The sequence below is a fragment of the Pristiophorus japonicus genome, chromosome 7 (genome assembly GCF_044704955.1).
Source record: "Pristiophorus japonicus isolate sPriJap1 chromosome 7, sPriJap1.hap1, whole genome shotgun sequence".
Lineage (NCBI taxonomy): Eukaryota > Metazoa > Chordata > Chondrichthyes > Pristiophoridae > Pristiophorus > Pristiophorus japonicus.
The window spans coordinates 106789455-106817000 of record NC_091983.1 but is presented as its reverse complement, the minus strand read 5'-3'; positions in this window follow the sequence as shown (position 1 = coordinate 106817000).

Genomic DNA, 27546 nt, shown 5'->3' with positions numbered 1-27546 from the left:
CTGCTGCTTATAAGGATCCTACCTGAAACATGTTTTGTCTTCTCAACACAGCATATAAGGGAAATGGAAAAATACACACATGGGGTGATCTTCTGAATTTGAGGGTTAAAGCACGTGGCTGGGGCAAACTAAAAGCAGCTTTGTTTTTCTCTGCTTCTGAACAATGCAATAACCTGACCTGGTACCGTTTGATGCTGACACTAAGTTACAAAAGTGAAATAGTATTCCATCCTCAGTAGACACCCTCACCTTGAAGAGGAAAAAAAATCCAGCATTCAAAGCCCCTGTCAGTTGCTCCTAACTTCACTCTTATTAGCCATACTGTTCACCACACTAACATTATGTCAATGCAATCACCTAAACATTGGGGTCATCGAGTATTTTTGAATTAGATTAATATACTGTAACAGTACCAAAAATTTATTTTAGTCATTGCAAAATGCCAATTCCATGACAGTCCCTGTCATCGCCCACACTCTTGTTTATTACAGACAATCTCCTAGATTGGATAGGTGGATGAAAGAAAATGAGTTGAAGGAATATGGTAACAGGGTGGGTAAATGTAATTAGAACTATTTGCTCACGTACAGAGTAAACGCCGACATGGACTGGTAGGGCCGAATGGCTGGTTTTCATGTTGTAACTTCTTTGTATTTCTATGTAATTACAACTGAAATTTAATTCTATACATACTCCACTCCTCATCAGTAATAATATGAAGGGAAACATGCATCTGTTACTTCCTTCATAAGAGCAACAGTAGAGCTTGCAACCAAAATATTCAGAAAACTGAACACACACATAATGGCATGTATTCTACGTCAAGTAACAGCATGTCATCCACATGCTTGATATTAATTATACAGACTGGGTAATTACTTTCTTTACTCAATTCTTCCAACCAATTTACTCAACCTACAGCAGAAGCCCCAGATCAACGACAACGACCTTGCACACGCTTGAATTACATCAAACATTGAATGCTGATGGCATAGATCCAATTATTCCAACTGCAATCTCAAACTGGGATTTTAAACAAACTGTTATAACCTGAAAATCAAACACTCTCCGTTCCCCTAAGGAAAGTGGCTGAGGTTCTTAAGCCAGGGATGAATGCAATACATTCCTACATCAACATATGATCTGAAGGTCACACTTAAAGGGCATGATGTTTTCCCACAGGAAGTGTGTAGAAGCAGCACTTCAGAATAACTTTATTATCACAGCAAGAACACTAGCTCAATAAGATCAAGACAGCATTAAACACATAAGCTTGCTGCAATCTACTTATTTTTAAACAGGTTTCAGAATCCCAACTCCTCATACCCTTTGCTATAAGGATAATACTCATCACTTCTACATTGTACCATAATTGGGTGTCCCTGTGCTACACACCATGCACATTAAGAAAGCAGACAGACTAATCAAATTTCCACATGCCAACTGTTGGGAGGTGAGAGATTGTTGCATAGAGATTTCTCCCTCCATCAATGTGGGAAACCACCTGGCTTCTCCAAGCAGAGACAGCTGAAATAAAGAATTCTGCATCTGGGGATTATAAGGCTATACACCTTTTGTTGGGATAATGTGTTGCTTTTATGTTAAGAACTTGCTTTTGAACTCTTCTAGAATGCAATAAGATATGTCAAGCTGCCACCACATCTTTGCTTCCCACAAATCATCCTTCTGTCTGCATTTTGGTGCATTAAAATTTCTGGTTTATATGCAATACATTTCTTATGAGATATTCACCCCAATATTCATTTTCCCAATTTTCCCTTTCCCCACCTGGATGCTGGATAGCAAAACTTATCTGAAGTATGCTCCATCTAATTTGGTGACCTAAAGGTCAGATAGCAGATGTTCTTCCATCCCTTGGCAGTTCTTTGCTGAGGATTATAGGCAACCTTTTCCTTTGCAAAGAGAATACAGATTGGAAAAGGCATCTGATTGGCATAACATTTAATTTCACCCAGGCCAGTCCATGGTGAGAACTATGGACTCTTCCAGTAGCTGAGCTTCCCCCAGCTGAGCTTCTCATTCCACTATTCCTCCATAGTTCTGCTTCTGTTTCTGCGATCCAGATTTTCCTTGAATCAGTTGTAGTATTTTATACACCGCATAGCATTCTCCTCCCTCCTAGTTGCAGTAAGCTAGTCAGAAGTGAGGAAACCACAACAAATCTACCCTGAATAAATAATTGGGCCCACAAAAACAGGGTGCTGTTCAACTTTATCAATGTAAAATGTAAACCAGCAAAGAATGACTAAAAAATTAATAAAGAGAGGGAAGATAGATTATGAAAGTAAACTAGCACGAAATATAAAAACAGATAGTAAGTTTCTACAGGTACATAAAAAGGAAAAGAGTGGCTAAAGTAAATGTTGGTCCCTTAGACGATGAGACTGGGGAATTAATAATGGGGAACAGGGAAATGGCAGAAACTTAAACAAATATTTTGTATTGGTCTTCACGGTAGAAGACACTAAAAACATCCCAATAGTGGATAATCACTATTATCCACTATTGGGATGGGAAGAACTTAATACAATCACTAGGGATTGTATAGGGAGGAAAGAACTTAATACAATCACTATCACTTAAAAAGTAGTACTCGGTAAAAAAATGGGACTAAAGGTGGACAAGTCCCCTGGACCTGATGGCATGCACCCTAGGGTCTTAAAAGAAGTGGCTGAAGAGATAGTGGATGCATTGGTTGTAATCTACCAAAATTCCATGGATTCTGGGGAGGTCCCAGCGGATTGGAAAACCGCAAATGTAACGCCCCCATTTAAAAAAGGAGGCAGATGGAAAGCAGGAAACTTTAGACCAGTTAGCCTAACATCTGTCGTTGGGAAAATGCTCGAGTCCATTATTAAGGAAGCAGCAGTCGGACATTTGGAAAAGCATAATTCAATCAAGCAGAGTCAGTATGGTTTTATGAAAGGGAAATCATGTTTGACAAATTTGCTGCAATTCTTTGAGGATGTAATGAGCAGGGTGGATAAGGGGGAACCAGTGAATGTCGTGTATTTGGATTTCCAGAAGGCATTCAATAAGGTGCCATGCACAAGATAAAAGTTAACGGGGTTGGGGGTAATATATTAGCATGGATAGAGGATTGGCTAACTAACTGAAAAGAGAGAGTCAGGATAAATAGGTAAATTTTCCGGTTGGCAAACAGTAACTAGTGAGTTGCCGCAGGGATCGGTGCTGGGGCCACAACTATTTACAATCTATATTAATGACTTGGATGAAGGGACCGAGTGAAATGTAGCCAAGTTTGCTGATGATACAAAGATGGGTGGGAAAGCAAATTGTGAGGAGGACACAAAAAATCTGCAAAGGGATATAGACAGGCTAAGTGAATGGGCAAAAATTTAGGAGATGGAGTATAATGTGGGAAAATGTGAGGTTATCCACTTTGGCAGAAAAAATAGAGAAGCAAATTATAATTTAAGTGGAAAAAATTGCAAAGTGCTGTAGTACAGAGGGACCTGGGGGTCCTTGTACATGAAACACATAAAGTTAGTAGGCAGGTACAGCAAGTAATCAGGAAGGCATTATGGAATGTTGGCCTTTATTGCAAGGGGAATAGAGTATAAAAGCAGAGAAGTCCTGCTACAACTGTGCAGGATATTGTTGAGGCCATACCTAGAGTACTACGTACCGTTTGGGCTCCGTATTTAAGGAAGGATATACTTGCATTGGAGGCTGTTCAGAGAAGGTTCACTAGGTTGATTCTGGAGATAAGGGGTTGACTTATGAAGAAAGGTTCAGTAGGTTATGCCTATACTCATTGGAGTTTAAAAGAATGAGCGGTGATCTTATCGAAACATATAAGATAATGAGAGGGCTCAACAAGGTGGATGCAGAGAGGATATTTCCACTCATAGGGGAAACTAAAACTAGGGGCATAGTCTCAGAATAAGGGACTGCCCATTTAAAACTGAAATGAGGTGGAATTTCTTATCTCAGAGGTGTGTAAATCTATGGAATTATCTTCCCCAGGGAGCTATGGAGGTTGGGACATTAAATATATTTAAGGTGGAGATAGACAGACTTTTGTGCGATAAGGGGGAAGTGGAGCTGAGTCCATGATCAGATCAGCCATGATCTTATCGAATGGTGGAGCAGGCTCGAGGGGCCAAATGGCTTACTCCTGCTCCTATTTGTTATGTTCTTATGTAAATTGAAGTTGTCACATGCTACTAAATTCAGCTATAAACGATGAACTCAAAATAATAAACATAAATTAAGAGGTAGAGTTAACAGACATAAGCCAAATTGCCATTTTTGTGTGATACTATATTCACGGATTCCCTCATACACTCAGCACTCCCCAATCTCATTCAACACTAACTGATTTCAAATTGTTACTGTGGTATATTTGCAGTTTCACTGAACTTACCATTGGTAGTAAATGGCTATGTGAGAATGTAGGAAAAGCTGTTCTTATGGCTCAGGAGCAATTATGTTTTCTAGGGTACATTCTGCCAAACCTCTTTAATTACAGCTTTATTTAATAGTGATATTCCTGACTGTATTCATTGAAAACGATTCCACTAAGTATTCCACAATGTTTGTGTAGAAATCCAGGGCAATTAAAATTGGTAAATATAGAAACATAGAAAATAGGTGCAGGAGTAGGCCATTCAGCCCTTCGAGCCTGCACCGCCATTCAATATGATCATGGCTGATCATGCAACCTCAGTACCCCACCCCTGCCTTCTCTCCATACCTGATCCCTTTAGCCGTAAGGGCCACATCTAACTCCCTTTTGAATATGTCCAACGAATTGGACTCAACTACTTCCTGTGGCAGAGAATTTCACAGGTTCACAACTCTCTGGGTGAAAAAGTTTCTCCTCATCTCGGTCCTATATGAATCTTTTCCTAATTTAACTCAATTTTCCAAAAGCTTATTTTCATGCTGAGCCTGATAAGCTTGTATATAGTGAGAAGTTGCCAAATGCACACTGAACTAAGCTTAGAACCAAATTCTGCCATTTACCTCAAATCATATTTTCAATAATCTCTCACTAGCATAAAAGGAGATTTTGTTGCTGTATTTCCATCTACACTTGTAGTTCACACCTCCATGTTTGAATATAGTAATTGGTATGGTAGGGTGATAGATTCCAAAGCTGGGAGAAATTTTCCTCAGTGATCCAACAGCTATAAACATAACAGTTTTCGAGAGATCCAGTGATGGATTTTTGCACGACTCTTTGGAGGTCCAGTAGCCAGTATGCATTGGGTTCTTTGACACCCAGTGAAGGTTCTTACTGTTTAAATACGAATTCAACTGTTTAAACGTTTGTAGTCACGTTAAAAATCAATTAAATGTACAAATGTTTATTAATAATTAAATGAACCTAAATGAAATCAAAATGCTTTTTTTTAAACTTGTAGAAAGACTGTACTGAAGTCCATTTAGTTTCGACTTAATAAGAACTTAAGAAATAGGAACAGGAGTAGGCCATCCAGCCCCTCGAGCCTGCTCCGCCATTCAATAAGATCATGGCTGATCTGATCAGCTCCATTTCCCCGCCCGCTCCCCATAACCCCTTATCCCCTATCGTTTAAGAAACTGTCTATTTCTATCTTAAATTTATTCAATGTCCCAATTCCACAGATTTACAACCCTCTGAGAGAAAAAATTTCTCCTCATCTCTGTTTTAAATGGGCGGCCCCTTATTCTAAGATCATGCCCTCTAGTTCTAGTCTCCCTCATCAGTGGAAACATCCTCTTTGCATCCACCTTGTCAAGCCCCCTCATAATCTTATACGTTTCGATAAGATCATCTCTCATTCTTCTGAATTCCTACTCAATCTTTCCTCATAAGTCAACCCCCTCAACCCCGGAATCAACCTTATGAACCTTCTCTGAACTGCCTCCAAAGCAAGTATATCCTTTCGTAAATATGGAAACCAAAACTGCACGCAGTATTCCAGGTGTGGCCTCACCAATACCTTATATAGCTGTAGCAAGACTTCCCTGCTTTTCTACTCCATCCCCTTTGCAATAAAGGCCAAGATACCATTGGCCTTCCTAATCACTTGCTGTACCTACATACTATCCTTTTGTGTTTCATGCATGAGTACCCCCAGGTCCCGTTGCACTGCGGCACTTTGCAATCTTTCCCCATTTAAATAATAACTTGCTCTTTGATTTTTTTCTGCCAAAGTGCATGACACTTTCCAACATTATACTCCATCTGCCAAATTTTTGCCCACTCACTTAGACTTGGTAGTGTTTAGTTTTCAAATGAATGTCAGTTCCTCTGTATCATATAATGCTTAGTAATAAACTTTTTGCTTCATAAATCTAACTTAAATACTGTATAATATCGACTCAGAATGGACCTAAACACAGTTTTTATACAAACCCAACCAATCCAGGATTCAGTGGTTGATACAATCTCTAGTTTTGCTAAAAATAAGTCCCCTTTTCTCCCCTCTCAACACAATTCTGTCAATTATCAATGTGTTTTTCTGATGTTCATGTTTCTTCTGAAATCCTCTGCTTCAAACTCCCCTCCCATGTGATCATTCATCATGAGGTCAGCTTTAGCCCTCTGTCAGACCATCAGTAACAAATGCATTTTCCAGAAAGGCACAAGGGAACCTACAAGGAGATTAGGCATTAAAGTCCTGTTGTCAGCAATTTTCTTGCTTGCAAGCAAGCAAACAAATAACAGCGAATGTAGCAGGATGTTGAATCTTGGATGTTATTATAGCAGTACAATATTAAATTAAAGACGGCAGTAGACAGATGGAATTTGCCACAATTTGACAAGGAAAGTCTTTTCTAAATGGAATTGATAGCAGGAAATACATAACAAAGACAGCTGAAGATCCTGCTCGAGATAAGATAATGGCCCGGATTTCACAGTGGGTAAAGACAGCAAACTCTCAATATTCGTCGTAACTACCCCTCTGAAACTGACTATAACTTTAGGATTTAGCGCATGCGCAGCTCAACACAGAAATCCTGAAGTTGCAGTCAGTCATTCACTGCTCTGACACTGGCTGTGCTGTGGACCCCCTCCCCCGCCACCATAGCCGGCAATCAGTGAAATCAGTAGAACTGACAAAAGCTTAAGCTTTTCCATAGTAATATCACTGTTAAATACCCCATTAAATGTTAAGTCTTGTTGGAATCGGTGTAACTGGGGTTTTAACAGCGTATTGATCGGTAAACAAACATATGGCCCTGAAAAACTAATTTTATATTTGTGGAATATCAAGTTCCTCCATTATGATAAAAAATTTCTAGATTTAAAAAAAATAGAAATATATATATTTTTTTACATTTTGTTCATGATATTTCAGCTTCTACCTTAACACCATGTGTATATCCCAATCTATATTTTGTTCTCTGTAACATTTTTTTAAAGTGCTGTTAAAAGTGCTGTTAAGCAGCGCTATTTTATTTCCTGGTTTGCTGTCTGTGAGAATTCTTTAATGAGACTGGCTGCTTAGACAGCATGATGACGTCACTGCTGCACTATGCCAGGAACCCCTTTTCACAGCGCTACAATTAATTACATGTCGAGGAAGCGAAAATTCTTACCACAAGATCTCTGTGGGCAGCTTTCTTCGAGGTCAGTGGCGATCGCGGTCGCTTCGCAGCTGACTTCAAATTATAGACCCATGTTTATTGTAAAACTCCAGTGGTTTCCCCTTTTAAACCACCATTTTGCTACATCTTATTAGCTGTGCCTTTGTGACAAACAGGCCCAAAGCAGAAGGCACACAACTAGTGAGACACTACACTGTTAAGGTTACCACAATCAGAGCTGTCTCTTCCTAAATGATTTTCAGCAGCTGGTCAGACTTGGTTGCATCTTTCAGAATTCATCTTCACTTAAGATAACAGTATTAATGATAGAAAAGGCTCAGTACTTTATTTTATGAAAGGAAACCAAGCTGTATTGTTGACTTTGTATTGTTATTTCCCCAGCTCTTAGCCTTTTATGAGCCTGGGGGATAAATCAACCATTTAAATTAAAGAAACATCTTCAGGTTGTTTATTTACAGAACATTTTATTGTAATCATAAATGGTGTACAGTGATCTATTGAAACGGTGCTTTCAAAGCCTCTTGTACACTTCGGGGAGACAGCACCACGTCAGTTCTCCCTTCTTCTCTCTGCTCTCCGAAATCTTTCACACAAATGCATGTGTAAGATATGTCTGAATGATCATGTGGGACATTTACCATCGGATCAGCCTGAATCAGAGACAAAACTTTATTTCTGTGCATGAACAATCCATTTTGCATCACATTAGGCTTCATTCAGGAATAAAACAAGACAACGGCAGGAATTCAAAAGCAATACTGGAAATTGATTAAAAGATAGAACTTGTAGCAATATATTTATGTTATTGTTTTTTGTCAAATATAGAATGCTGAGCAGACTATGATCCAACCTATTAAAAAGGACATTTCCAAGCTTTTTTCTCTTTTTGTTGAACCGGTACTGTTTTTATTTTAACTTCAAGGCATGGGTTTAGTAGCTAAACCCTGTAAGGCAGCAATTATTTCCCACAAATGTCAATCGAATGGCATCAAAACCACTAAGCAGCAGTTTAATGAAGAAATGATAAGAACACCTGCTCATTTGCCATGAAATAATCTGTGTCTGATAAATGAATAACAAACCTTGGCTGATATAACCGCATACTATGGTCTGTCTGTAGGGCCCATTTCAGAGGATGAATTGTGTTTCTGCTTTATTCCTTCCTTCGCCACATTGCACTACAGATCAGCAGACGAAAGTAACACAACTCATCATTTATCTTCAGTGCATCAATAAACTTGATTTCAATGAATTACATAGAATATACAGCACAGCAACAGATCATTCAGCCCAACTTGTCTGTGCTGGTGTTTATGCTGCACACGCGTATCCTCCCATTCTATCTGCCGAACCCCCCCACCCGTGCCGAATCCGCCCTTCGCTGCCCCCCCCACCAACCCTCCGCCGAACCCACCCGTCGCCGCCCCCCCACCTCCCCCCCCGCCCCCCCCCCCCGCCGACCCTCTGCCGCACCCCCCCGCCCCCCACACGCTCCGCCGACCCGGACTCACCACCGACCCTACGCCACCCCGCCGCCCTCCGCCGCCACCCCAGATCCTCCGCCGCCCCTCCTCTACTAACCCTCTGCTGCCCACAACCCTTTGCCGCCCCCTCTGCCCCCCCCCCACCCCTCCACTGCCGCCCTCGATTCTCCACCGCACCCCTCCGTTGCCGCCCCAGACATTCCGTCGCCCCCCCCTCCGCCACCACCGCAGCACACTTACCTTGGCCCAGGCTTTGCAGGGACGTCGGAAAGGTGTTCCGAAATCCGGAAATACCCGAACCTTGGCCTGGGCATTTCTGGATTTAGAATGTTGCAAAGACATTCTGAAATGCAGAAATACCCAAAATCCGGAACAGCCTCCGTCCCGAGGTTTCCGGATTTCGGATGCTCTACCTGTAGTATAGAGACCAGAACTGTGCAGAGTACTCCAAGTGCGGCCTGACCAGGGTCCTCTACAAGTTTAACATAACTTCACTACTTTTGAATTCTATACCCCTCGAAAAAAATCCCAGCACTTTGCATTTTTTTTTAATTGCTTTGCTAACCTGTAATCCTGCTTTTAATCATTTGTTCACCTCTATCCCAAGATTGCTTTGCTCTTCTACGCCATTAATTTCCTTGTTTTCTCAGGTGTAAGTAATATCCGTGCCCATCTTTCCTGCAACTCCATTTTTGAATCCCTCTAATCAGGTTTCTGGATCTGCCACAGTACTGAAACGGTCCTTATCAAAGTCACAAATTACATATTTCCTTGTCCTTCTTGACCCATCTGCAGCTTTTGAAATGGTTGATGATAAAATTCTCCTACAATGTCTCTCCTCCGTCATCCATCTGGGTGGGACTGTACTGGCCTGGTTCCATTCTTATCTATCCAGTCAAAGCCAGAGAATCACCTGCAATGGCTTCTCTTCCCACTCCCACACTGTTACTTCTGGAAAACCCAAGGATCTATCCTTGGCCCCCTCCTATTTCTCATCTACATACTGGCACTCGGCGACATCATCCGCAAACATAATGTCAGGTTCCACGTGGACATCGACGACACCCAACTCTACCTCACCACCACCTCTCTCGACCCCGCCACTGTCCTTAATTTGTCACACTGTTTGTCTGACATCCAGTAGAAATGTCCTCCGACTAAATATTAGGAAGACTGAAAACAATATCTTCGGTCTCAGTTTCCTAGCCATCAACTCCCTGGCAATTGCCTGAGGCTTAACCAGACCGTTTGCAACCATGGTGTCATATTTGACCCCAAGTTGAGCTTCTGGCCATATATCCGCTCCATCACCAAGATCGCCTACTTCCACCTCCGTAACATTGCCCTGCCTCAGCTACCGGTCCAGCAACACCTCAATATTAAAATTTTCATTGTTTTTTTCAAATCCCTCCATGGTCTCACTCCTCCCTATCTCTAACCTCCTCCAGCCGTACAACCCTCTAAGACCTCTGCGCTCCTCCAATTCTGGCCTCTTGAGTATCCCCACTTTTAATCACTTCACCACTGACAGCCGTGCCTTCAGCTGCTGAGGCCATAAGCTCTGGAATTCCCTCCTTAAACCTCTCTGTCTCTCTACCTCTGTCTCCTCTTTTAAGACGTTCCTTAAATCCTACCTCTTTGACCAAGTTTTTGGTCATCTGTCCTAATATCTCCTTATGTGGCTTGGTGTTAAATTTTGTTTGATGACGCTCCTGTGAAGAGCCTTGAGATGTTTTACTATGTTAAAGGCACCATGGGCCCAAGTTTCGGCCTCAGTTGCTCCTGATTTTTTGGAGCAACTGGTGTAGAACGGAGTATCTTACAAATTCAAATTCTCGGCATTTAGTTTGCTCCAGTTCTAGTCAGTTAGAACAGATTCACTTTGGAACAGAATTTTTTTTTCAAAAGGGGGCGTGTCCGGCCACTTACGCCTGTTTTCAAAGTTTCGGCAGTGAAAACTTACTCCAAACTAACTTAGAATGGAGTAAGTGAAGATTTTTGTACGCTGGAAAAAACCTTGTCTACACTTTAGAAAATCAGGCGTAGGTTACAAATCAGGCGTAGGGAATGGGGGGGGGGGGGGTTTAAAAGGAAGTTTACAAACATTAAACACTTCAGTTTTACAAATAAAGAGCCATCATCAATAATAAATGATAAAAACATCAATAAATCAACCAATAACTCAATCAAAAAAAATTACTAAGAAATAATTTTTTTTTGGAAAAATCAATAAATAAAACATTTTCTACTTACCGACTGCAGCACCGGGAGCCCTCCAACAGCGTGCTGGGATGCTCCCCTCAGTGTGTCTCTGTCAGTGTCTCTATCTCTCTGTCTGTCTGTCTGTGTGTGTCTCTCACTCTCTGTCTGTCAGTGTCTGTGTTTCTGACATTGAGGGGAGGGGGAGGAGGGGGATAGAGGGAGAGATGGGGGGCAGCGGGAGAGAGGCAAAGGGGGAGGGAGAGAAGGGGAAGGGGGGAGAAGGGGGGAGGAGGGGAAGGGGAAGGGGGGAGGAGAAGGGGAAGGGGGGAGGAGAAGGGGAAGGGGGGAGAAGGGGAAGGGGGAGGAGGAGAAGGGGAAAGGAGGGAGAGAAAGGGGGGGAAAGGAGAAGGGGGGAAAGGAGAAGGGGGGGAAAGGAGAAGGGGGGGAGGAGAAGGGGGGGGAAAGGAGAAGGGGGGGGAGGAGAAGGGAGGAGGAGGCTGAACGGCCCGGCGGCCGGGCCCAAGACTTCGGGCAGGGCCTGTCCCCAGCACCAGATTTACAGGTAGGTGGCGTTGGGTCGGGTCGGGTCCGGGGTCGGGAGCGCGGGTCGGATCAGGTCATGGCCAGTCGGGAGCACAGGTCGGGTCGGGGGAGGAGGGACGGGGGGAGGTGGGAGGTCGGTTCGGGTCGGTTCGTGTCGGGGGCGGGGGGAGGGAGGTCAGGTTGGATCGGGTTCGGTCCGGGTGGGGGGGGGGGTCGGGTGCGCGGGTCGGGTCGGGGGGGGGGTGGTGGGAGGGAGGTCAGTTCGGGTCGGGGGGGGGAGCACGGGTCGGGTCCAGTCTGGGGGGTCGGGTCCGGTCCGGTCTGGGGGCGGGGGGGGAGCGGGAGTCGGGTCGGTGTCGCGGTCGGGTCCGGTCCAGGGTGGGGGGGAAGCGGGAGTCGAGTCGGGTCGGGAGGAAGCAGGAGCTGGGCGTGGGAGGAGCCTTATGCACTCAGCCCCAGTGAGGCCATTCGGCCAGGGCTAGGGGCTGCGTGCTTCGGGCCTCTCCCACAGAGTTTTGGGCGCCTGGAGCTACTGCACATGCGCGCCCTCTGTAGCGCGCATGTGCAGAGGTCCCGGCACTGTTTTCAGCGCAGGGACCTAGCTCCGCCCCCCCCACAGCTCGTGCTGCGCCGCGCCGAGGGCCAGAGGACCAGAAGGGAGCCGGAGAATCTGGAAGTTTTTTTAGGCGCACTTTGTGGCGCGAAAAACGGGCGTCCAGGTCGGGGCTGCGCCGTTCTAGGCGCGGCCCGAAACTTGGGCCCCATATAACTGCAAGTTGTTATTTTTCCTACCAAAGTGCATCACCTCACATTTACCTATGTTAAAGTTTATTTGCCACTTAACTGCCCAGTCTGCAAGTTTTCTAATGTCTTTTTGTATTATGTTGCATTCTTCCTCAGTGTTAACTATGCCCCCAGTTTGGTATCATCTGCAAATTTTGATAGAGTTACTTGTTCCCAAGTCCAAATCATTAATGTAAATTATGAATAACAGTGGTCCCAGCACTGATTTTTGTGGAACACCGCTTTCTACCTTCCACGAATCTGAATAATTATACTTTATCCCTAATCACTGCTTTCTATTTTATTAGCCAATTTACTATCCATTCAGCTATTTAACCTCTGACTCCACATGCCCTAACCTCTGTCATGAGCCTACCGTGTGGTACTTTATCAAAGGCCTTTTGAAAATCCAAGTACATTGGGTTCACTGACAAACCAAAAACAACAGAGCTGAATATAACCACTCTTTAAAAGTAATGGCGACTTTAAAATAGCATATGCAATAGATAAATCACAAGGCCTAGATGAAATATTTTTCTCAGGCTGTTAAGAGAGGCAATGGAAGAAATACCAGAGGCTCTTACCATCATTTTCCAATCTTCTCTGGCTACAGACATGGTGCCAGAGGACCGGAGGAATGCTAACATTGTGCCATTGTTTAAAAAGGGAGAAAGGGACAAACTGAGTAATTACAGGACAGCCAGCCTATCCTCGGTGGTGGGAAAATTACTGGAAAAAATTCTGAGGGACAGTATTAATCATCATTTAGAAAGTCACGAATTAATCAAGGACAGTCAGCGTGGATTTGTTAAGGGAAGGTCGTGTCTGACTAACTTGACTGAATTTTTTGAGGCGATAACGAGGAGGGTCAATGACAGTAGTGGTTTTGATGTAGTCTACATAGATTTTAGCAAGGCCTTTGACAAGATCCCACATGGCAGAATAGTCAAAAAGTAAAAGCCCAATGTACCCAAGAGAAAGTGGCAAGTTGGATCCAAAATTGGCTCAGTGGTAGGAATAAAAGGCTAATAGTCGACAGGTGTTTATCTGACTGGAAGACTGTTTCCAGTGGGGTTCGACAGTGCTCAGTGCTGTGTCCCCTGCTTTTTGTGGTATATCCCAATGATGTAGACTTTAATGTAGGGGGCATGATTAAGAAATTTGCAGACAATACAAAAATTGGCCATGTGGTTGATGATGAGGAAGAAAGCTGTCGACTGCAGGAAGCGATCAATGGACTGGTCAGGTGGCAGAAAAGTAGCAAATGGAATTCAATCCAGAGAAGTGTGAGGTAATGCATTTGAGGTGGGCTAACAAGGCAAGGGAATACACAATAAATGGTAGGATACTGAGAAATGTAGGTGAACAGAGGGACATTGGAGTGCATGTCCACAAATCCCTGGACAGATAGATAAGGTGGTTAAGAAGGCATACGGGCTACTTTCCTTTATTAGCCAAGGCATAGAATATAAGAGCAGAGCGGTTATGCTAGAACTGTATAAAACACTAGTTAGGCCACAGCTAGAGTACTGCGTGCAGTTCTGGTCACCACATTACAGGAAAGGTGTGATTGCATTAAAGAGGGTGCAAAGGAGATTTACGAGGATGTTGCCAAGCCTGAAGAGTTTTAGCTATGAGGAAAGATTGGATAGGCTAGGGTTGTTTTTTTTGGAGCAGAGGAGGCTGAGAGGAGAGTTGATGGAGGTGTATTAAATTATGAGGGGCCTCGATAGAGTGGACAAGACAGACCTACTTCCCCTAGCAGAGAGGTCAATAACCAGGGGGCATAGATTTAAAGTAATTGGTAGAAGGATTAGAGGGGAGTTAAAAAGAAAATTTTTCATACAGAAGGTGGTGGGGGTCTGGAACACACTGCCTGAAAGGGTGGTAGAGGCAGAAACCGTCATTGTATTTAAAAAGTACTTGGATATGCACTTGAAGTGCTGTAATCTACAAGGCTACGGACCAAGAACTGGAAAGTGGAATTAAGCTGGATAGCTCTTTTTTGGCTGGCACATACTAGATGGTCTCCAGCTGTGTCATGAATTTCTGTGGGCTGGATTTTACAAACCTCGGCGGGTCCATGGCGGGCGACGTCGGTGGCGAATCCCAACCCCACTGCTCTCTCTCCATCCCAGCCTCGAAAATTAATTTCCCTAGATTGGGCCCAGTGCGTTTCCCGGCCAATTAGAGGAAGCGGGTCTGGTGACATCATTTGATGACGTGTCATCAGACGGTTTCCTTAAAGGGACCATGGCCAACTTTCATTTGACATTTGTGCTGTCAGTATTCTACAGCATTGAGGTGCTGCGAACACTGACAATCACTGCGCACAGATGCACGGCTGCATCCAGGCTCCCCCATGATTCCCTCCATATGCTTATGGAGGGAGTCACAGCACACAGGGAGGTCCTCCCCATCCCATGGGTGGGTGGAAGAGACCTCCCTAGAAGATCAACACAGCCTGGTTGCACATTGCAGAGGAGAGCACAAGCAGGGATGTTGTCAGGAAAACCTGGGTGCAGTGCCGCAAACGTTTCAATGATCACAGTAGATCATGAAACGTTAGTACAAAGCCACACTCAACCTCATCCTGCTGTGCCACTCATCACATCCCCATCACTCTGCCTTCCCTACCCTACTCCTGCACATCCTTACTTACACCAACTAACCTTGCACCTCCGCCCATCCCTCTCTATCTACATTATCACATCCCCATCTCACTAGCCACCCCTCACATGCATCTTCATCCTAGTGCAGTCATACCAACTAACAACACACAAGCGTAGCCACTTGGGTGTATTATGCAATGTTCATGTAAAGTTTATGCTCATGTGGCGTCAAACATTGAAACCTTTATTTTCAACACTTTCCGTTGTTGGATAAATCTGTGCGCACCTTTGGAAGTGGCTTAGTGAGTTGCAAAGAATGGTGAGACATAATGGTACCCCCCGCAATTGTGATGAGTGTGAAAGGAATGGCTTGGGCATTGTAGGGATGCTTTATGGTGTTGGTATGGGGTGGTGCCAACCCGGTGCATCATGTGGCAGCCAGGGTGTACAGTGTCAAGTGAAGTAAATGTGGCCATGGTGAGGCCATCCCTGGCCTCCTGGGCAGCAATGCGATTGGGTGCAGATGCCCTGTGTCCTGTGCAGCATTAGTTGATTGCGGAGAAGGTTGGTATTGTTGTTGCTGCTGCTGGTGTGCCTGGTGATCCTGGTTTGGGGATGAACGTGGTGGGATTCTGGGGACCAAGGTGAGAGAGAGTTTAAAGGGCACCTATGCTGATGAAATAGATGGCAGGTCTATTGCCATCTATTTCATCAGCATAGGTGCCCTTGAGATGATAGAAGCAATGTGTCAATGGTAGGAGAGGTATTGAGGTCAGATTGGATGGAGAATTGTGTAAAGACTTGCAGTGTCCTGAATCTGTAGTGGAAATACAGTTTAGCAAAGCTAGTGGTGAAGGGAACATTTTTCAATCAACTGGGAGCTTTGACTTGACATTTGAAGCTGTCAACTCATCATCTGATTCAATGGTCACAGACCTCCCGCCTCAGCTTCATAGACGAGGTCCAGGCACTGGCGGGAAATTGGTGGGTGACCTGTCAAATCCAAAAAGCTGGGAAAAAACCATTGATAAGTGGCTGTAAACAAGCCACTAATTATTTTAATTGCCTCACCCGCCGTTGCGTGTCAGGTCTGCTCAGCGCTGGCAGACCTGACATTTAGTAAAGACCCACTGGGGGAAAAAACACTTTCCTACCCGATCCACCACCGATCGCGCCTGCTGACCCACCGCAAAATCTAGCCCTTTGATTCTATGATATACCATATTAAAGCATTAATCTGATCAGAGTTCAAGTAACAGTTATAAATGATGTATGCATATATTTTAGTTATAGGATATAATACTGTAGAATAATATGATTTACATTTTCTGTTTAGTCTGTGTTTATTTCCCCCGGTGTTCACTTACTTTTGGAGACAAACTCTTTCCCAGGCTGGGTGTCTGAGCTTCATTAAACTGCACTCAGGGATGGAAGTGGAAGAGAAGCAAAGAAAATAGTAATGGAAACAAAAAACCCAAAACAACTGAATGCAGAAGTCATCCCAAGCACCAATTAAAAGAAACATCAGGGCTTCCAGCAGCAGTTTTTTTTTATTAGCCCAGTTACTTGTTTATCTAGTTTAGGATGTCCTTCCTTCAGTTCACAGCACATAGTAAAACAACAGAGACTGAGATTCATCGCAGCAGTGAGTCTACATCAGTTTGCTGACTATTTGACAAGCTGAACTAAGCCTTTTAAGGGTTTGACCTAGTCAAATTTCTTTTTGGGCTACAAATCTGCTTTGCTGATATTTTTTCTTACCAATATTTTTCAATATGTTTGTGTTCCCATTTTCTCCTAAAACCACTGACTCCTTGATGCAGCTCTACAGGTGCTGGGAACCTTCTGGTAATTTGAATAAAGGAGCATTATTCGAATGTGAGCCTGGAAAGTGAGTATCTGCAAGCTACGTGCGGGACAGGAGGGTGGACACCTGCTTAATCAGCTTAGACCAGGAGAAGGCCTTTGACAGGATATCGCACACGTACCTGATGGACACGCTCTCCAAAATGGGGTTTGGGGAGGGTATCTGCAATTGGATCCAACTGCTCTACACAAGACATCAGTAGTGCAGTTCTAATCAACGGGTGGGAAACTGAAAGCTTTCCGATCAGATCTGGAGTCAGGCGAGGCTGTCCTCTCTCCTCTGTCTTGTTTGTGTGCTGTATCGAGCCCTTTGCCGAGTCCATCAGGAAGGATGCGGGTATTAGAGGGGTGACGATCCCAGGCAGCGGAGGCGCTCAGGTCAAGACCTCCCTGTACATGGATGACGTCGCCATCTTTTGCTCGGATCCGCAGTCGGTCCGCAGATTGCTCACAATCTGCGACCAGTTTGAACTGGCCTCAGGAGCGAAGGTCAATCGCAGCAAAAGCGAGGCCATGTTCTTTGGCAACTGGGCCGACAGATCCTTTATTCCCTTCACCGTTAAGCCAGATTATCTGAAGGTGTTGGGAATATGGTTCAGAGTGGACGGGGCGTGCTCCAAAAACTGGGAAGAGCCAAAGTGAAACAAAACTGGGATGGTGGAAGCTGCGCTCCCTCTCCATTGCAGGAAAGAACCTGGTCATCAGGAGTGAGGTGCTCTCGGTGTTGTTGTACGTGGCGCAGGTCTGGCCCATACCCCGCTCCTGTGCTGCGGCAGTCACCCGAGCCGTCTTCCACTTTGTCTGGAGGTCTAAAATGGACCATGTCCGCAGAGACACAATGTACAAATCTCTGAACAGTGGAGGAAAGGATGTTCCAAACGTGGCCCTCATCCTGATGGCCACCTTTGTGTGCGGCTGCATCAAGCTGTGCACAGACCCCCGGTACGCAAACACCAAGTGTCTCTATGTGCTGAGGTTCTACCTGTCCCCGGAGTTGCGAAGGATGGGTCTGGCCACGCTGCCGCGAAACGCCCCCACCAGTTGGACCATGCCTGTCCTCCTGTCCTTCGTGGAAAAGTTTTTCAGAAAAAACCTCTTTGACCACAAGGCCATAAAGCAGTGGTCGGCACGTAAGGTCCTGGACGCCCTACGAAAGGAGAGGGTGGACCCCGTCGGGTGGTTCCCTGAGCAGACTGTCGAACTCGTTTGGCAGAACGTCTCATCGCCAGAGCTTTCACACAAGCACCAAGACGTAGCTTGGTTGGCGGTGAGGAGGGCCCTACCCGTCAGATCCTTCATGCACAGCCGGGGTTTCAGAGACACGGCACTCTGCCCCCGAGTTGGCTGTGGTGCGGACGAGACTGTCATCCATCTCCTTCGGGATTGCCCCTTTGCAAGGCAGGTCTGGAAGGAGATGCAGTGATTGCTGTCGAGGTTCATACCAAGCAGTTCCGTAACACAGGACTCTGTGCTCTACGGGCTTTCCCAGGGACACACACCGAGACAGACATCATCTGCTGCTGGAGGGCCATCAACTCGGTGAAAGACGCACTTTGGTCTTTCCGAAACTTCCAGAGCAAGACGATGTCCACGTCTGCGTGTTGTAATCCAAGGTCCAGGAGTACGTGCTGAGGGATGCACTAAAAATTGGTGCAGTCGCCGCAAAGGCACGGTGGGGAAGAGCCACAGTTTAAAGCCCTTCCGCCACGGTAAAGCCAGGGGCTGGAATCAGTATAAAACTCTCCTCGGGCTGTACTTATAAACTTTTTGTATACATAGAGCACCATGATCTGAAAACACCAATGTAGTGCCATGTATAATGCGAGTTCTATTTAGTAATGTATGTTGCAAAGAAATGTAACTATACCCTCACCCATTCCGTGTACCGTATAGTGCCACATGTAACGTCATTTGATGGCTGTATTACAATGTATCCTGGATTGTACTGAATTGTACCTTGAAATGTAAACACGCAAATGTATTGAACGGAACTGCTGTCAGCATCCAAATGTATTGTATGGAATTGCTGTCAGCATCCAAATGTATTGTAGGGAATTGCTGACCGCATCCAATTGTACTGAACTGCTTTCCAATGTATTGTGTAAATTTTTATATGAATAGAGTATATTTCGAAGTTTTTAAAAAATCTGCAAGCTACTTGCCCATGGGTGGGGCGGCGGGCGGAGGGGCATTGCAACCAAGTCTGATTCTGTTCTCACCCAGCAAACACATACCCACTTTTCTAGCTGGTGCCAATGGATAACATTCAGAAGCAAGATTATTTGCCCTATTGCCCTCCATAATCCAGGGTACTGATTTTTAACTGCCCTGTTGCCATCCGGCATAAGATCAGCTACCTCAGTGAAGACTGGAGATCAGACCTGACATCTTTATGTTCTATAGGACAGCTACTTACTGGATAAACTTACAAACTTACAAAGGGACACGAATCACCTCAGCTTAACTAGCCTTTAGAGTTTTTTCACCCCTACTTGCTTCCCATCCAACTGAGATCATCAAGTCATCAGGCAGAAAACTATGTGCACAAGCAGGCATACTATGGGACAACAGACTGTCATACCAACTTGCTCTACCAACATTTAGGTTAATTACCATCCCGGGTACAGGAACTGGCTCACCGTGAATGCTGACCTGACAAATAAGACATCACTGGCTTTGAATTTTAAGAGGCATTATTAGCTTGATGTACATGAAAAATATGTACTCAAGTACTCTCAAGACACGTTGATTATCTATACTGATGCTTGTTAAGTGCGTGGCTCATTTCTCACAGTACTGCTCTCCCCTCTTTCACACCAGAGAATTAAGCATTTTGTTGGTACGGCGGCTCTAGTGATTATTATAGATAGAGTAAAAAACCAGCTGGAGGTTGAGGGTGGATAATTAATTTGTAAGTCATGGGCAGTGATCTTTCCTTTTGTTCAATTTGTTAAATGAACCCCTGCTCAGATTCCTCCATTTAAAAAAAAAGTTGGGGGGAGAGAGGGGAAGAAATCAGTGAAATCCACTGTGAAAGTAGGAGATGCAAATTATTTTTCTCTTCAAATAAAAACATCCCATCAGGTGACTATTGATCTGCACAGCCAGTTCCTGCCAGAATGGCACTCAGTGGGAAAGGTCCCATCTAAATCCATTCACTTTCACTGATTTAATAGTACAGCTGCATCCAGTTCCAAGTCGCCTTTCTTCTTGGGTTTTCATTCATGAGTCTTCTATGAACAGAACGAGAGGAGAGGAAAGCGAAAATGGGGGAGGGGGCAACAAACCTTATTGCATTTAAAGGTGAGGTGGGCAGAGGTGAAGTTGAAAAGAAAGTCAGAGACCACTACGTACGAAACGAACAATGGCACAGAACAACCCACTGGGGTCAAGCACCATATCATCATTATCAGCACAACTCGGAGATAATTCCTCTGTGTCCTGACTAATGACATGTTCTTCAGTACATGAAAACATGACAATACTGAACCGGGGTTAAGCTAGGTCAACCAGTCTTATTTCAACCTCACCCAAACTAAAGTGAAGCAAATAGTTGAATAAATGCACAAGCAAATGCACAAGTTGATAAACTATACCTTTTCCAGGCACTTATTTATCTGGAAAAATCACTCTGGTCTATAATTATTGCTAACCTTTGAGTGTCACGTTGCCTTTATAGCTTGAAGCAGATCAACATTTTTTTTAAACATGTCCCACCAAAAATTATACTTTACAGAGTTGTCATTATCAGTGTGAAAAGTTATCATTATGAATAGAATGTTCGAGCTGGGTGGGGAGTGCTACTTCAGAACCCAGGTGCTGTTAAATTACTGTCATCTACTTCGCCCCTCTGTTGAGTGATGGCCTTTATAATACATCAGATACTCCTATCGTTGCAGGCATCTTAACATCCACTGAAGAAATGGTATCAACAAATTCAGTTTACCTGCCGTGAAGATGTAGATTAAGCTGAGTAATGGGGTATAAAGAGCCAAAAGATCTGGATTCCAGTCCAATCTTTTTACAGTGTTCCCCCAATACACGCTTTATGTAACCAAACAGTTACGGAACTTTCCTTCTTACAAACTTGAGTTTTAATTTGTACAAGCTGCAGATTCATTATTGAATCACGGTCACCGCAGTTGATTGGGATTCAATAATGACTTAATCTGCTCGAGTTTCAGACTTTAAAGCATCCACCCCTTCCATTAGTTTTGTCTGCAAAGCAAGTGGCTCACATCTAGCTGGTTTAGTTATCTGATGAAGATCTCCCTCAAAATATATTGCAAATTCCAAAGCAGAATAATGGAATTACCTACAATCAAAAAAACGACTAATCCTGAAAATGTAACTTTACTTTGTTGGTTGCTAAAATTCTACCAGTCTTCAAATGGGCAATAGTGGCTGACATGCGTGATATTCAGAAAATCGCAATAGGCTGTATATTTTATATTCGATTCTAATGGCAAAATCCCAATTTGAATGAAAACTGTGAGAATAAATTGGCTAACAAAATTGCGCACATGCACTGCTTTGAAACCTGCGATTTTTGAGAATCTGATTTCGCCAACGGGTCATTGCCTCTGAGAAAACTATACACTCTTCCATTTTTCATTAAAAGGAATTTTACCTCCTAGGTTTTCTGAATTTCATGCCAGAAATGAGTTGCACTTTCAGACACTCTGTTCTGTCTCCCTGAACGTGCATCAGTTTAGCCTTTACTTCTCTTTTCTGCTGCACAGTTAATATGAATGGAATTTTCGAATAAAGCTCTTTTCTTCTTGTTCACAGTCTGTACTGAATTGAAGCTTCTCATATTTCATAAACCAAACTACCATCATGCCAATCTGTATTACTGCTTCTTCAGCTGCAGGACTCACCAAATAACCGTGAAAGGTGTGGAGAATTGAATTTGTTTATGAACCAATTACCAGAAATGTTGAGCTTTTCTGAATTACTCATGGAATAAATTTGGTTTGGTTCACGATAAACATTGCCGTAACACATAATTACAATGAAAACAATACTGATTATCACCAACTTGTACAGAAAGGTGGGGATGGATTATTATTATAGCAAGCTGGTAAAGCATGTTGGATCACCAATGCTCTGCCATTTGCTCCTGCCATTCTGCTTGTTAAATCCCCCTACTTCGCTATGTCATCAGCGAGATGGTGAGTGCAGAGCAAACAAAATTCAAAGCCGAATGAATTCAGAATGTCTACAACCAAAGAATGATTGAACTTGAAAGTGTAACCTTCAGGACAAAATAAGTCAGTTACTAATAGTTAGCATAAGAACAGAATTGGCAGAAGCCTGGGAACAATCTCATGCGCAGTCCATGGGCTGGGAAATGGTATGTGACCCACGTAGATGTAAAGAGATGGAGAAACAAAGAAAATGTATGCAAAGACTTGAACGAATAATGAAACCCCTATGTGTCCTTCAAAAGGAATTAAAAACTTCAACAAAACAAATTATAGTCATTAATAATCATCATACAATCAATATATCTATAACATGTACCACAAATACAGTAGAGGCTGCTTTTGTGGAACTCCAGTTTACAATACATCTTATATTCATGTTCCCTATATTCCAGATCTTACACTGTTATGTATGGTATACACCTTATGCAAATATGTTCTATGCAATGTGTTTGCTGGGCCTGACATACTTAATAGTAATTTACACAAGGGGATTCCCAACAGATTTAATAAAAAAGGACTGCCAGTTCCCTCAATAGCTCAATAAATTTATCCAGTGACTAAATAACATACAGATTAGATCCCAAGTCTCAGCTGAGTTAGCTGCTCTTAGTTGGGGTAAGAGAATAGCATTATAATTGGATTAACAGTTCCCACTTGGGTTATGGAGAAAAAAATTCAGCCAGGGTTCCAACTGCTGATCCTTATCTAGTATCCTCTGCTAGAAGTGTACATGTGTGTGCATCAGGTGTTGGCTGACCTAGTAATAGGCAATGGCAAACATTTGAAGATCACATGGATGAACTTCAATAATTGTACATCTCTGTCTGGAGTAAAAATAAAACGGGGAAGGTGGCTCAACCGTGGCGAACAAGGGAAATTAAGGATAATGTTAAATCCAAGGAAGAGGCATATAAATTGGCCAGAAAAAGCAGCAAACCTGAGGACTGGGAGAAATTTAGAACTCAGCAGAGGAGGACAAAGGGTTTAATTAGGAGGGGGGAAATAGAGTATGAGAGGAAGCTTGCCGGGAACATAAAAACTGACTGCAAAAGCTTCTATAGATATGTGAAGAGAAAAAGATTAGTGAAGACAAACATAGGTCCCTTGCAGTCAGATTCAGGTGAATTTATACTGGGGAACAAAGAAATAGCAGACCCGTTGAACAAATACTTTGGTTCTGTCTTCACGAAGGAAGACACAAATAACCTTCCGGAAATAGTAGGGGACCGAGGGTCTAGTGAGAAGGAGGAACTAAAGGAAATCCTTATTAGGCGGGAAATTGTGTTAGGGAAATTGATGGGATTGAAGGCCGATAAATCCCCGGGGCCTGATAGTCTGCATCCCAGAGTACTTAAGGAAGTGGCTCTAGAAATAGTGGATGCATTGGTGATCATTTTCCAACAGTTTTCCAACAGACTCTGGATCAGTTCCTATGGACTGGAGGGTAGCTAATGTAACACAACTTTTTAAAAAAGGAGGGAGAGAGAAAATGGGTAATTATACACTGGTTAGCCTGATATCAGTAGTGGGGAAAATGTTGGAATCAATAAAAGATGAAATAGCAGCGCATTTGGAAAGCAGTGACAGGATCGGTCCAAGTCAGTATGGATTTATGAAAGAGAAATCATGCTTGATGAATCTTCTGGAATTTTTTGAGGAGTCAACTAGTAGAGTGGACAAGGGAGAACCAGTGGATGTGGTGTATTTGGACTTTCAAAGGGCTTTTTACAAGGTCCCACACAAGTGATTAGTATGCAAAATTAAAGCACATGGTATTGGGGGTAATGTACTGACGTGGATAGAGAACTGATTGGCAGACAGAAAGTAGAGAGTCGGGATAAATGGGTCCTTTTCAGAATGGCAGACAGTGACTAGTGGGGTGTCTCGGGGCTCAGTGCTGGGACCCCAGCTATTTACAATATACATTAATGATTTAGATGAAGGAATTGAGTGTAATATCTCCAAGTCTGCAGATGACACTAAGCTGGGTGGCGGTGTGAGCTGTGAGGAGGACGCTAAGAGGCTGCAGGGTGACTTGGACAGGTTAGGTGAGTGGGCAAATGCATGGCAGATGCAGTATAATGTGGATAAATGTGAGGTTATCCACTTTGGGGGCAAAAACATGAAGGCAGAATATTATTTGAATGACGGCAGATTAGGAAAAGGGGAGGTGCAACGAGACCTGGGTGTCATGGTACATCAGTCATTGAAAGTTGGCATGCAGGTACAGCAGGCGGTGAAGAAGGCAAATGGTATGTTGGCCTTCATAGCTAGGGGATTTGAGTATAGGAGCAGGGAGGTCTTACTGCCTTGGTGAGGCCTCATCTGGAATATTGTGTTCAGTTTTGGTCTCCTAATCTGAGGAAGGACGTTCTTGCTATTGAGGGAGTGCAGTGAAGGTTCACCAGACTGATTCCCGGGATGGCAGGACTGACATATGAGGAGAGACTGGATCGACTGGGCCTGTATTTACTGGAGTTTAGAAGGATGAGAGGGGATCTCATAGAAACATATAAAATTCTGATGGGACTGGACAGGTTAGATGCAGGAAGAATGTTTCCGATGTTGGGGAAGTCCAGAACCAGGGGACACAGGCTAAGGATAAGGGGTAAGCCATTTAGGACTGAGCTGAGGAGAAACTTCTTCACTCAGAGAGTTGTTAACCTGTGGAATTCCCGACCACAGAGAGTTGTTGATGCCAGTTTATTGGATATATTCAAGAGAAAGTTAGATATGGCCCTTAAGGCTAAAGGGATCAAGGGGTATGGAGAGAAAGCAGGAAAGGGGTACTGAAGTGAATGATCAGCCATGATCTTATTGAATGGTGGTGCAGGCTCGAAGGGCCGAATGGCCTACTCCTGCACCTATTTTCTATGTTTCTATCTTTCTAATACAATGGATATACCAGCTTCCCAACTGACGGAGTTTATAAGCAATGTAGTCCCAGAACTATTGGACACTCAGATCTGCAAACCACATTTGGCAGGTCATTGGTTGACAACCGCATGATATTAAAGCTTTTCATTTATTAATGATGTAAAATGTGCATTATAGCCCCAATCTAGCAAGTTTCCATTAGTGGCGTAAAGTCTCATTGGGGATTAGCACTGCTCACAAAATTGGGCACTCCATGTAACAAGCCCAATTCATAGCTAACTGTATTTCACACCAAAGAAAATGTTTGGATTTTTGGAGGCTGCACTGATGACCAGCACAACCCTGACTATACTCCAAATTTTATTTAAACAGGATTTAGCAACTTTTTCACTACCTCTTCACCAACGTACTGCTGTCCCGTATAAAATGGCACAACAATGTCTGGTCAGTTGCAGTTGGCTTTTTAAAAGATGAAAAGTTCTAATTATTATGCCGTATATTGTTTTATGTGAATTATCATTGGTGCATTAATTTTGTCGCTGTTTAGGCCTGATTTTTTTTTGCATTTCAAGACTATTATTTCCCAAATCTACTTCTTACAACAGTCTCGCTTCCAACTGCTATTTCATTTTGCAATAACCAAAGCAAGTAGGATGGGAGTTCTTTGCCGTTTCCAATGGCATGCCTGGATTTGGAGGAGGAAGAATCATTTTTGAGAACTAGACAGGCTGGTGTGACTAGAGCTCACATGTTATGCATGCACCTATACTTATCACAAGACCTGCGTTTGTTTACTGGCCCAAACAGTCCTTCCTGGGCATGTCAAAGGAAACATGTCTTCAACACCTCTGCTTCACAAAAGTGGCAATCATATCTCTATACCATTTCCTGGAGACTGGCTTACAGACAACTTTTACCACAGGGTGACTCCTCCCTTGAGCATGCATTAAACTTTTACACTTCTGGATCCTCCCAAGCCACTGCGTGTGATGTATGCCAAATCAATCACAAGACACTTCTCTTTGCCAGCACACAATCAGGAATTCACTTTGTAGGGAATCACAGGTGCGAATAGCTGTCTGACAACGCCATGGTAGGGCACGGTCGAATTACATGTTGTACCACTGAACTTTTCTCTCGGTATTTGGAAAATCTACAAAAACACAATCCCGTCAAAAGAAAACGCAGCATATCAATACACTGTTTACAGGGTTGAGGGTTAAAACAGTAAAACTATATAATGAAATTAATCGGTCAGGATTTTTAGAACAGCATAATATAAATGCCATAAAATTTAAAGGATCATTATGATCCCAGTAAAATGATTAGGAAAGCCTTTGAACCTTATTTATAAGCAAAACAACATTCACAGCATAATGGGGTAAGATTTTCACTATTTATAGTGAAATCATAAAGAATGTATTTATACTTTTGCTTTAAATATCAAATAGTGAAACTTTACCCTGGTGACACTAAGCTGCGTGGCGGTGTGAGCTGTGAGGAGAATGCTAAGAGGCTGCAGGGTGACTTGAATAGATTAGTTGACTGGGTAAATGCATGGCAGATGCAGTATAATGTGGATAAATGTGAGGTTATCCACTTTGATGGCAAAAACAGGAAGGCAGAATATTATCTAAATGGCGACAGATTAGGAAAAGGGGAGGTGCAACAAGACCTGTGTGTCATGGTACATCAGTCATTGAAAGTTGGCATGCAGATACAGCAGGCGGTGAAGAAGGCAAATGGCATTTAGCCTTCTTAGCTAGGGGATTTGAGTATAGGAGCAGGGAGGTCTTACTGCAGTTGTACAGGGTCTTGATGAGGCCTCACCTTGGATATTGTGTTCAGTTTTGGTCTCCTAATCTGAGGAAGGACGTTCTTGCTATTGAGGGAGTGCAACGAAACATAGAAACATAGAAAATAGGTGCAGGAGTAGGCCATTCGGCTCTTCGAGCCTGCACCACCATTCAATAAGATCATGGCTGATCATTCCCTCAGTACCCCTTTCTTACTTTCTCTCCATACCACTTAATCCCCTTAGCCGTAAGGGCCATATCTAACTCCCTCTTGAATATATCCAATGAACTGGCATCAACAACTGCGGCAGGGAATTCCACAGGTTGACAACTCTCTGAGTGAAGAAGTTTCTCCTCATCTCAGTCCTAAATGGCCTACCCCTTATCCTAAGACTGTGTCCCCTGGTTCTGGACTTCCCCAATATCGGGAACATTCTACCCGCATCTAACCTGTCCTGTCCCGTCAGAATCTTATATGTTTCTATGAGATCCCCTCTCATCCTTCTAAACTCCAGTGAATACAGGCCCAGTTGATCCAGTCTCTCCTCATATGTCAGTCCTGCCATCCCGGGAATCAATCTGGTGA